At 59.5% G+C, this 10,843-nt stretch overlaps 1 pseudogene; it reads left to right on the plus strand.

Moving 5' to 3' along the window:
- Nucleotides 1–10,293: 10,293 nt before the first annotated feature.
- On the plus strand, nt 10,294–10,532 carry LOC139248918 (U2 spliceosomal RNA; annotated as a pseudogene).
- Nucleotides 10,533–10,843: the final 311 nt, after the last annotated feature.

The raw sequence follows: 10,843 nt of genomic DNA on the forward strand, positions 1-10,843 counted from the left end.
AACAGAGAAAGAGAGAGAGGGGATGGGAAGGGGGGAAACTGCGAGGGAAGTTCTCCCCTCGCAGCTGTGGGTGGGTGCAATCCCCAGATGGCAAACAAAAATAGTCTTTGGGGTTGTCTTCGGGTGAGGGGAGAAGATGTCTTCACCTGGTGCAGCTGGAGCCACACAGGCACACACTCCCAAAGATGTTAATTAGGGTGGATTAATTGTTTCTTCAGCCTGGAAGCTCCAGCTATCCCAGGCTAGGCAATGGGGGAGGGGTGCTTCAGTGGTGTGTAGGGCCCAGCTGTAAGCGAGATCCCCACACACACTTCCACACACACACACCCCCCGCGATGCTCCGGCCCCCGACTGGCATTCTTTCCTCCCCCCCACCGATACAACAAAGTCTTTTAGGGACTGCACCAATACACCCACCTGTAGAATGGTAGAGTCTCCCTCCTTCCACACTGGATGAGGTTGTTGGTCTTTCCCCCTCTCTCCAACTCTTTGTGGAAATGGTAAAGTTGTTATAGTTTTCTGCTTTCCTCCTCTCCCTCTGGGTGAAATGATGGTGGTGAAACCCCTTCCTTCCTTCTCTTCCTGGGCTGATTCACAGGCCCAGCCAGGAGCTACAACAGGAGCTGCTCTCCCCACTGCTCACTCAGCCAACTGAGCAGGACACGCCTCCAAAGCTCCACGATTGGTCCTTGTGCATGAAACTCTTTCAGGAGTTAACAGAAAAACATTAAACCGTGCCCCCCCGATCTGGGGGAAACACCAACATTTACAATGCCATTTATTTTTGGCACAGAATCGAATTTTGTTTTCCAAGTGCCCCCTATAAAAGGGGAGGGGGACACTAAAAGCACCGGCAATTAAAACAAATTAACTTGAAAATATAAAATCAATTTAAAATTTGGTTGCTGGGCGTGATTATGCACTCCAGTCCCTCCGGTGCCCACCTCTCGCGGAAGGCCGCGAACGTACAGGTGGACACCGCGTGCTCCATCTCCAGGGACACCCTGGACCGGATGTATGTGCGTAAGGGAGGCAGTCAGTCTGGTTGAACGACCCCCTCGACCGCCCGCTGCCTGGACCGGCTGATGGCACGCTTGGCCTTGCCCAGGAGCCGTCCTACGAGGAGGCCCTCGGACCGACTCACTCCCCTCCGCACAGGGTGCCTAAAGATCAGGAGTGTGGGACTGAAGTGCAGCCAGAATTTCAGGAGTAGCACCTTTAAATAATAAAACAGGGGCTGCAACCTCGTGCACTCAATAAAAACATGGAATAAGGATTCTTCCAAACCGCAGAAATTGCAGGCAGCATGGGAGCCCATGAACTGGCTTAAAAATTTATTGCACGGGACTACTCCGTGCAGCACCTTCCAGGCCAAGTCCCCGACAAATACTGGGAGGACCCCTGCGTAGAGTGCCCTCCATCGGGGACCCCCGCCTCCTGCGGACGGCTTGATGGTACCCCATGGCGCGTCCGGTCGGCAGGCAAGGATGGCAAAGTTGAGAGTGTGCAGGAGCAGCCCGTACAGGAAACCCCTCCGCGCGGAACTGAAAGGCACTGAGGGAATTTCCCCGAGGCGGCTCATGTTGTGAGGCGCCGGCCCACGAGGGAGGTTCCGGGGTTTGACGCCGATGAGGAATTCTGTCCGGACGGGGGTCAGTTCGGACGGGATCTCCCCACGTGCTTGAGCCTCCTCGATGCACCGAACGGAGTCGGGGCCCAGAGCTCTTTTTAGCGACTCGATGGCTTCGGCCGCGCGGCGGACGTCGGCTGAATTTAGTCGCCGAACCAGCGTGTCTGGCGCCATCCAGCCCGCTCCTCCGCCATCGAACAGGTCCCTGACCCTGGTCACCTCACCAGGCACAGCCCTCTCATACGACCACCACAAAAGACCTCGGTCGTGGGCCTCCAAAGCTCCACGATTGGTCCTTGTGCATGAAACTCTTTTAGGAGTTAACAGAAAAACATTAAACCCTGCCCCCCGATCTGGGGGACAAAACCAACATTTACAATGCCATTTTTTTTTTGGCACTGAATCGAATTTTTTTTTCCAAGTGCCCCCTATAAAAAGGGAGGGGGACACTAAAAGCACCGGCAATTAAAACAAATTAACTTAAAAACATAAAATCATATTAAAATTTGGTTGCCGGGCATGATGATGCACTCCAGTCCCTCCGGTGCTCACCTCTCACGGAAGGCTTCGAGCGTACCGGTGGACACCGCGTGCTCCATCTACAAGGATACCCTCGAACGGATGTACGCGCGGAATAGAGGCAGGCAGTCAGGTTGAACGACCCCCTCGACCGCCCGCTGCCTGGACCGGCTGATGGCACCCTTGGCCGTCCTCAGGAGCAGTCCTACGAGGAGGCCCACGGACCTACCCGCTCCCCTTCGCACAGGGTGACCGAAGATCAGGAGTGCGGGACTGAAGTACAGCCAGAATTTCAGGAGCAGCCCCTTTAAATAATAAAACAGGGGCTGCAACCTCGTGCATTCCATAAAAACATGGAACATGGACTCGTCCAGACCGCAGAAATTGCAGGCGACCTGGGAGCCCGTGAACCGGCTTAAAAATTTATTGCACAGCACTGCTCCGTGCACCACCCTCCAGGCCAAGTCCCCGATAAATATTGGGAGGACACCCGCGTAGAGTGCCCTCCATCGTGGACCACCACCTCCCCCGGACGGCAAGATGGTACGCCATTGCTTGTCCGGACGGCAGGCGAGGATGGCAAAGTTGAGAGTGTGCAGGTGCAGCCCGTACAGGAAACGCCTCCGCGCGGAAATGAAAGGCACGGAGGGGATTTCCCCGAGGCGGCTCATGTTGTGAGGTGCCGGACCCCGAGGGAGGTTCCGGAGTTTGGCGCTGATGAGGAATTCCGTCCGGACGGGGGTCAGTTCGGAAGGGATCTCCCCACGTGCCTGAGCCTCCTCGATGCACCTAACAGAGTCGGGGCACATAGCTCTTTTTAGCGACTCGATGGCATCAGCCGCGTGGCGGACGTTGGCATAATTTAGGCGCCGCGCCAGCGTGTCTGGCGACATCCGGCCCGCTCCTCCGCCATCGAGCAGGTCCCTGACGCTGTTCACCTCACCAGCCACAGCCCTCTCATCCGACCGCCACCTAAAACCTCGGTCGTGGAGGTACGGATTCCCGAGCAGCGGCTCCTGCAGGAGGGCCGCCACTCCAGCCGCTGGAGAGCTGCGCTTGGTGGAGACTTTGCTCCAGACCCTGATGAGTTCCTTGTAAAACGCAGGCAGCTCCCGGAGAGCGGTCCTGACGCCCCCCACACTCACAAACAGGAGCTGCGTGTCGTAGTTGACGCCGTGCTGCTGGTGGAAGAAATACGTCACCAGAGCATGCCACCTAGGAGGGGGCTCAACGTAAAGGTATCTCTGCAGGGTCTGAAGACGGAAAGTCGCGAGCTGCGTGCTGACGCACACCAACGACTGACCGCTCTCCCCAAGCGGGAGACTCAAGAACGCGGCAGAGAACCAGTGCTTCCTGTTGTTCCAGAAGAATTACACCACCTTCTTCTGTATCTTGGCGACAAACGCAGGGGGAGGGGTCAACGTGACCAGCCGGTACCAAAACATGGCGGCCACCAGCTGGTTTATGACTAGCGCTCGACCCCTGTAGGACAGCACTCGGAGCAGTCCTGTCCAGCGCCCTAGGCGAGCGGCGACCTTGGACTCCAGCTCCTGCCAATTCGCCCGCCAGGCTTCCTCGTCGGGGCAAAGGTAGACTCCCAGATAGAGGAGATGGGTCGTGCTCCAGGCAAAAGGCCTGAGCTCCTCCGGCAGGGAGTCGACCCATCACTGACCCACCAGGAGTCTGGAACATTTCTCCCACTTGATTCTGGCGGAGGATGCGGCCGAATAAATCTCCTGGCACTCACGCATCCTCCGCCGGTCAGCGGGGTCCTCTACCGCGAGGAGCACGTCATCGGCGTAAGCCGAGAGGACGACCTCCACGCCCAGCCCTTGCAGAGCCAGTCCCGTCAACCTCGTCCGCAGGTGGCGCAGGAAAGGCTCCACGCAGACGGCGTATAACATGTCGGACATGGGGCATCCCTGGTGCACCCCTCTCCCAAAGCGATGGGGCGCCATCAAGGACCAGTTAACCTTAATCAGACACTCCGCGGCGGCATACAAAAGTCGAATCCGGGCGACTAAATGTGTCCCGAACCGGAAAGCGTGCAGAGTTCCGAGCAGATAGTCGTGATCCACCCTGTCGAACGCCTTCTCTTGGTATAGGGATAGGAAGGTGACCGACAGACCAGCCTCCTGGGAGTAATGGATGAGGTCCCGGACCAGATGGATGTTATCGTAGATTGTCCGACCCGGGACCTTGTAGGACTGGTCGGGGTGGATCATGTGGTCCAGCACGGTGCCAAGGCGAGCAGACATCGCCCTGGCGAAGATTTTGTAGTCCGTGCTGAGGAGGGAGACCTGGCGCCAGTTCTTAAGGAGGCGGAGATCGCCCTTCTTAGGCAGCAGGACGATGACTGCCCTGCGCCAAGAGAGGGGCATCTCCCCGGTCGCCAGACTTTCCCCCAGGACCCACGCGTACTCGCCCCCCAGGAAGTCCCAGAACGCCCTGTGCAACTCCACGGTACGCCCGTACAGCCCCGGGGATTTTCCCCTCGAGAGCCGGTCGAGGGCGCCGGTCAGCTCCGCCAGGCTTAGCGGAGCTTCCAGATTTTCGGCGCCCTCCGGGCTGACAATCGACAGGTCCTCCCACAAAACTCTACGCGCTTCCTCGCTGGACTGCTCCGGCGAGAACAGGGCCCCGTAATATTCACGGGCCATGTTGTTGACGCCCTCCGGATCCGAGACGAGAGAGCCGTCGTCGGCCAGCAGCGTCAAGAGCTGTTACGGACACCCTGTCCTTTTTCCAGCGAGTAGAAGAAGGGGGAGCCGCGGTCCAGATCCCGCAGGAACCAGATCCGCGACCTCACGAACGTGCCTCGGGACCCGACGAGCTGCAGGTCCTTCAGCGCGGCCTTCTTCACTTCGTACACCGTCTGCAGGGCCGGGTCCACGACGACTTGACCGAGACGGGCCTCCAGGTCGAGCAGCTCTTTTTCTAGTACCCGACCCTGGCCGCCCGCCTCTTGGTCGACCCCCTCGCGTATTCTTGACAGAAGACGCGGACAAAAGCCTTGCCCACATCCCACCATAGCCTCAAGGAGGGGAAGCCCCACAGCTTCCTTCTCCAGTCGACCGAGAAACGACGGAACGAGTCCTGGAACCGCTCGTCCTCCAGCAGTGGTTGTTAAAATGCCAGTACGCGGACCCCGCTATCGCGCGGAGCGAAGCGAGATCCGCCCCCACCAGGTGGTGGTCTGAACATGGCATCGGCTCCATGGAGGCCGCCGGGACGCAGGAAACGTACGCCCGAGACACGTAAAGGCGATCGATTCTGGACCATCCTACTCCAGGCCTCAACCAAGTAAAGGGGCTGGAGTCAGGATGGAAATTTCGCCAGACGTTCACCAAGTCGAAGGACCCGACCAGGTCCCTCAACTTCTCCATCGCCGTCATGCTCTGCGGGGCACCGGAGCGGTCCCTCGCCTCAAGGGTGCAGTTAAAATCCCCCCCAAGGACAATGCAGTCGCCGACGTTGACGGAGCCAAGAAGAGCGGACACCTCTTCGAAGAAGCGCGTTTGCTGCGGTCCTGGCTGAGGGGCGTACACGTTCATGAGATGGAGCGGCACGTCCCCCAGGCGAACCGTGACGTGCAGCAAGCGGCCTGGCACGGGCTCCTCTACCCCTAAGATCTCCGGCTGAAAATGCGGGGCCAACAAGATGGCCACCCCACAAGAAGTGGCGGTGAGGTGGCACATGCGGAGCTCTCCTTGCAATTGCAGGAGCCACGTGGCTTCATCTCCCGGAACGGTGTGGGTTTCTTGCAGGAAGCACACCACATATTTCCCCTCCCGCAGCAGCGAAAAATTGTTAAATCTACGGTGTGCCTCTCTGCCGCCGTTGATGTTGAGGCTGGCTATGGTTATCTTCATGACAAAAGCAGAGTGCAACCTCTACCTCACCTATTGTGGGGGTGGAGTGGAGTCCGTTGTTGACCTCCACTCATTCAGCAGTCCGGCGAGGAACCTTTGCAGCCGGCGCAGATCAAGGCCTTGCGCCTTTGATAAGGGCCCGCCCGCGGCCATGGTTTTAGCGGCGCGGAGTCATGCGACGAGCAGCCCCGGTTCGGACCATCTTTCCAGGGCCAGATGGGCTCGGTTGCGGCGACCCTGGCTCTGAACCAAAAAGTCCCGGAGTTCATTTGCAGGAATGAGGAGGGACTCAGTGGCGGGCACGAGGAGATCCTGCACCTCACTGGCGATGGACTCGAGATCTTCTCCCTCGTCCCCCACCGAGTCCCCGTCCCCCTCCGGGAGGTCGCCGCGAGCAGCCGGCCCGTCGACCGAATGAGGTAAGGCAAACGGCCCGGCCACTCCATCCGACCCCTGGCTCTGCCCCGATCCCACCCCCAGGATTATCGGCAGAGGAGTCCCCACTGGGCTCTTTTAAAAGTGGTGCTGGGTCAGGATGCGACAGCGGAAGGGGTTCCTCCTCCGCCCCAGGAGCCGGGGAACGCGGAGAGAACCGGTCAAAGTAATGTTCCAGGTCCTCCAAGTACCCCAGCTCCAATGTAGGGGGCGAGCGTTGTTGTTCTTCCCCCTCCACGCCGCCACCTGCCTGCCCACCGTGTGGATGTTCTTCAAAAATTATTAACATTTTCAGTTTCTGCCGGGTCGAGCAAGTCCCGGGGGAAGTCGGTTATTGGCTGGGCGGGCTCAGATTTGACCTTTAGGCCCCGCCCGCCTCAGTCCCCAGGACGCTCAACCCGGCGGCTACGCATTCCTCCACTGGCCCCACGCCCCCCACGAAAGGCAGATCTTCCACACCATCCTCGGGAGGCAGAGGCTGGGCAGCCTCGACTGTCTCACCCGCCCAGGGGACAGACGCCTCTCGCCTACAGCGCAGTTTGGGGGCGCTGGTAGGGGACGCGGGACACGCGGCGGGCACCGACTCCACCGCGGAGGGATGTTGTTCCCACTCCGCCTCATTGGAGCGGCGCCTCCTTTTGTTCCTGGGGGTGCGCGGAGGCCAGCGTTGGCCCCCTTCGGTGGTTTGGCGGCCTTGGAGGCGGGGCAGTTCTTGCGAACGTGCCCCACCACCCTGCAGGCATCGCACCGCACGCCGTCCGACGTCCAAAAGACGCGGTAGGCAGGCCCCTCAAGCACCACATTAAAACTTCCCTCCGTCGTCTCCTCCTGCGCCAGCCGGACAAAGAGCTGGCGTTGGATTGAGATGACGTGGCGCAGGCTGTTCTCCCTGAAACCGAGCGGTATGGGGTTGATCCCCGACTTCCATGTAGAGTGCCCTCCATCGGGGACCCCCACATCCTCCGGACGGCAAGATGGCACGCCATGGCGTGTCCAGACGGCAGGCGAGGATGGCAAATTTGAGAGTGTGCAGGAGCATCCCGTACAGGAAACCCCTCCGCGCGGAACTGAAAGGCACGGACGTGATTTCCTCGAGGCGGCTCAAGTTGTGAGGCGCCGACTCCCCAGGGAGGTTCCGGGGTTTGGCGCCGATGAGGAATTCCGTCCGGACGGGGGTCAGTTCGGACGGGATCTGCCCACGTGCTTGAACCTCCTCGATGCAACTAACGGAGTCAGGGCCCAGAGCTGTTTTTAGCGACTCGATGGCATCGGCTGCGCGGCGGACGTTGGCGGAATTTAGGCGCTGCTCATGCGTGTCTGTCGCCATCCATCCCGCTCCTCCGCCATTGATCATGTCCCTGACCCTGGTCACCTCACCAGCCACAGCCCTCTCGTCCGACCGCCACCTAAAACCTCGGTCTTGCAGGTACGGATTCCCGAGCAGCGGCTCCTGCAGGACAGCCGCCACTCCAGCCGGTGGAGAGCTGCGCTTGGTGGAGACTTTGTTCCAGATCCTGGTGAGTTCCTTGTAAAAGACAGGCAGCTCCTGGAAGGCGGTCCTGACGCCCCCCAAGCTCACAAACAGGAGCTGCGTGTCATAGTTGAGGCCGTGCTGCTGGCGGAAGAAATACGTCGCCAGAGCATGCCACCTAGGAGGCGGCTCGAAGTAAAGGTATCTCTGCAGTGTCTGAAGACGGAAAGTCACGAGCTGGGTGCTGACGCACACCAACGACTGACCGCCCTCCCCAAGCGGGAGATTCAAAACCGCGGCAGAGACCCAGTGCTTCCTGTTGTTCCAGAAGAAGTCCACCAGCTTCTTCTGTATCTTGGTGACAAATGCAGGGGGAGGGGTCAAAGTGATTAGCCGGTAAAAAAAACATGGCGGCCACCAGCTGGTTTATGACGAGCGCTCGACCCCTGCAGGACAGCACTCGGAGCAGTCCTGTCAAGCGCCCTAGGTGAGCGGCGAAATTGGCCTCCAGCTCTTGCCAGTTCGCCGGCCAGGCTTCCTCGTCGGGGCTAAGGTAGACTCCCAGATAGAGGAGATGGGTCGTGCTCCAGGTAAAAGGCCTGAGCTCCTCCGGCAGGGAGTCCACCCGCCACTGACCCACCACGAGTCCCGAACATTTCTCCCAGTTGATTCTGGCGGAGGATTCGGTGGAGTAAATCTCCTGGCACTCACGCATCCTCCGCAGGTCAGCGTGATCCTCTACCGCGAGGAGCACGTCATCGGCGTAAGCCGAGAGGACGACCTCCACGCCCGGCCCTTGCAAATCCAGTCCCATCAACGTCGTCCGCAGGAGGCACAGGAAAGGCTCTACACAGATGGCATATAACTGAATTGACATGGGGCATCCCTGGTGCACCCCTCTCCCAAAGCGAAGGGGCTCCGTCAAGGACCCGTTAACCTTTATCAAACACTCCGCGGTGGCGTACAAAAGTCAGATCCGGGCGACGAAATGCGTCCCGAACCTGAAAGCGAGCAAGTCCCGAACAGGTAGTCGTGATCCACCCTGTCAAACGCCTTCTCTTGGTCGAGAGATAGGAAGGCGACCGACAGACCAGCCTCCTGGGAATGATGGATGAGGTCCCAGACCAGATGGATGTTATCGTGGATTGTCCGGCCCGGGATCGTGTAGGACTGGTCGGGGTGGATCATGTGGTCCAGCATGGCGCCAATGCGAGCAGACATCGCCCTGGCGAAGATTTTGTAGTCCGTGCTGAGGAGGGAAACCGGGCGCCAGTTCTTAAGGAGGCGGAGATCGCCCTTCTTAGGCAGCAGGATGATGACTGCCCTGCGCCAAGAGAGGGGCATCTCCCCGGTCGCCAGACTTTCCCCCAGGACCCAGCGTAGTCGCCCCCAGGACGTCCCCGAACGCCCTGTGGAACTCCACGGTCAGCCCGTCCAGCCCCGGGGCTTTTCCTCTCGAGAGCCGGTCGAGGGCGCCAGTCAGTTCCGCCAGGCTTAGCGCAGCTTCCAGATTTTCGGCGCCCTCCGGACTGACCTTCGGCACGTCCTCCCACATAACGCTATGTACTTCCTCGCTGGACGGCTCCGGAAAGAAAATGGCCCCGTAATATTCAAGGGCCCTGTTGTTGACGCCCTCCGGGTCCGATACGAGAGAGCCGTCGTCGGCCTGCAGCGTCAAGAGCTGCTTACGGACACTCTGTCTTTTATCCAGCGAGTAGAAGAAGGGGAAGCCGTGGTCCAGACCCCGCAGGAACAGGATCCGCGACCTCACGAACGCGCCTCGGGACCAGACGAGCTGCATGTCCTTCAGCGCGGCCGTCTTCGCTTCGTACACCGTCCGCAGGGCCGGATCTTCGACGACTTGACCGAGACGGGACTCCAGGTCGAGAACCTCTTTTTCTAGGCGCCCGACCCTGGCCGCCCGCCTCTTGGTCGACCCCCTCGCGTACTCTTGACAGACGACGCGGACATGAGCCTTGCCAACGTCCCACCATAGCCTCAAGGAGGGGAAGCCCCCCTGCTTCCTTCTCCAGTCGGCCCAGAAACGACGGAACGAGTCCTGGAACCGCACGTCCTCCAGCAGCTGGTTGTTAAAATGCCAGTACGCGGACCCCGTCCTCGCGCGGAGCGAAGCGAGCTCCGCCCACACCAGGTGGTGGTCCGAACACGGCACCGGCCGCATGGAGGCCGCCGGGACGCAGGAAACGTACGCCCGAGACACCTAACGGTGGTCGATTCTGGACGATCGTACTCCAGGCCACACCCAAGTAAAGGCGCTGGAGTCGGGATGGAGATTTCGCCAGACGTCCACCAAGTCGAAGGACCCGACCAGGCTCCTCAACTTCTCCATCGCCATCATGCTCTGCGGGGCTTCTCGGCCTTTTGGCTAAGATCATGCGTCACTGACCTGACAGTGGAGTAACCATGACCCCAACGCGGTTCTCCCTGGATCAGGAAGGTGATTCTCCTATGCTTTTTGGAAATAAGAGGTGGGTTGGGTGGCTTGACCCATCCATCTCCACGGAGGTGTGAGGGGGGGCCTGACCCATCCACCTCCATGGCATGAACCTGGTATTGCAGTACTTCCAGGAACGGTGCAGTGGCTCTAGGTCTTTTGGCTAAGAGCATAGGCGCAGAGTGATCCTTGATGTGTGCAAAGTGACCTCTGGCGTTTGTAATCTGACAAGATGATCTGACAAAGAATTGGAAAGATTGGCAATGAATAAATAAAAAAATTAAAAAATCATGCTCTGCGGGGCACCGGAGCGGTCCCTCGCCTCGAGGGTGCAGTTAAAAGCTCCCAAGAGGACAATGCAGTCGCCGACGTCGACGGAGCCAAGAACAACGGAAACCTCTTCGAAGAAACGCGTTTGCTGCGGGCCGGGCTGAGGGGCGTACACTTTCACGAGATGGAGC

This window comes from Pristiophorus japonicus, unplaced genomic scaffold (genome assembly GCF_044704955.1).
Source record: "Pristiophorus japonicus isolate sPriJap1 unplaced genomic scaffold, sPriJap1.hap1 HAP1_SCAFFOLD_30, whole genome shotgun sequence".
In the NCBI taxonomy this organism is placed as follows: Eukaryota; Metazoa; Chordata; class Chondrichthyes; family Pristiophoridae; genus Pristiophorus; species Pristiophorus japonicus.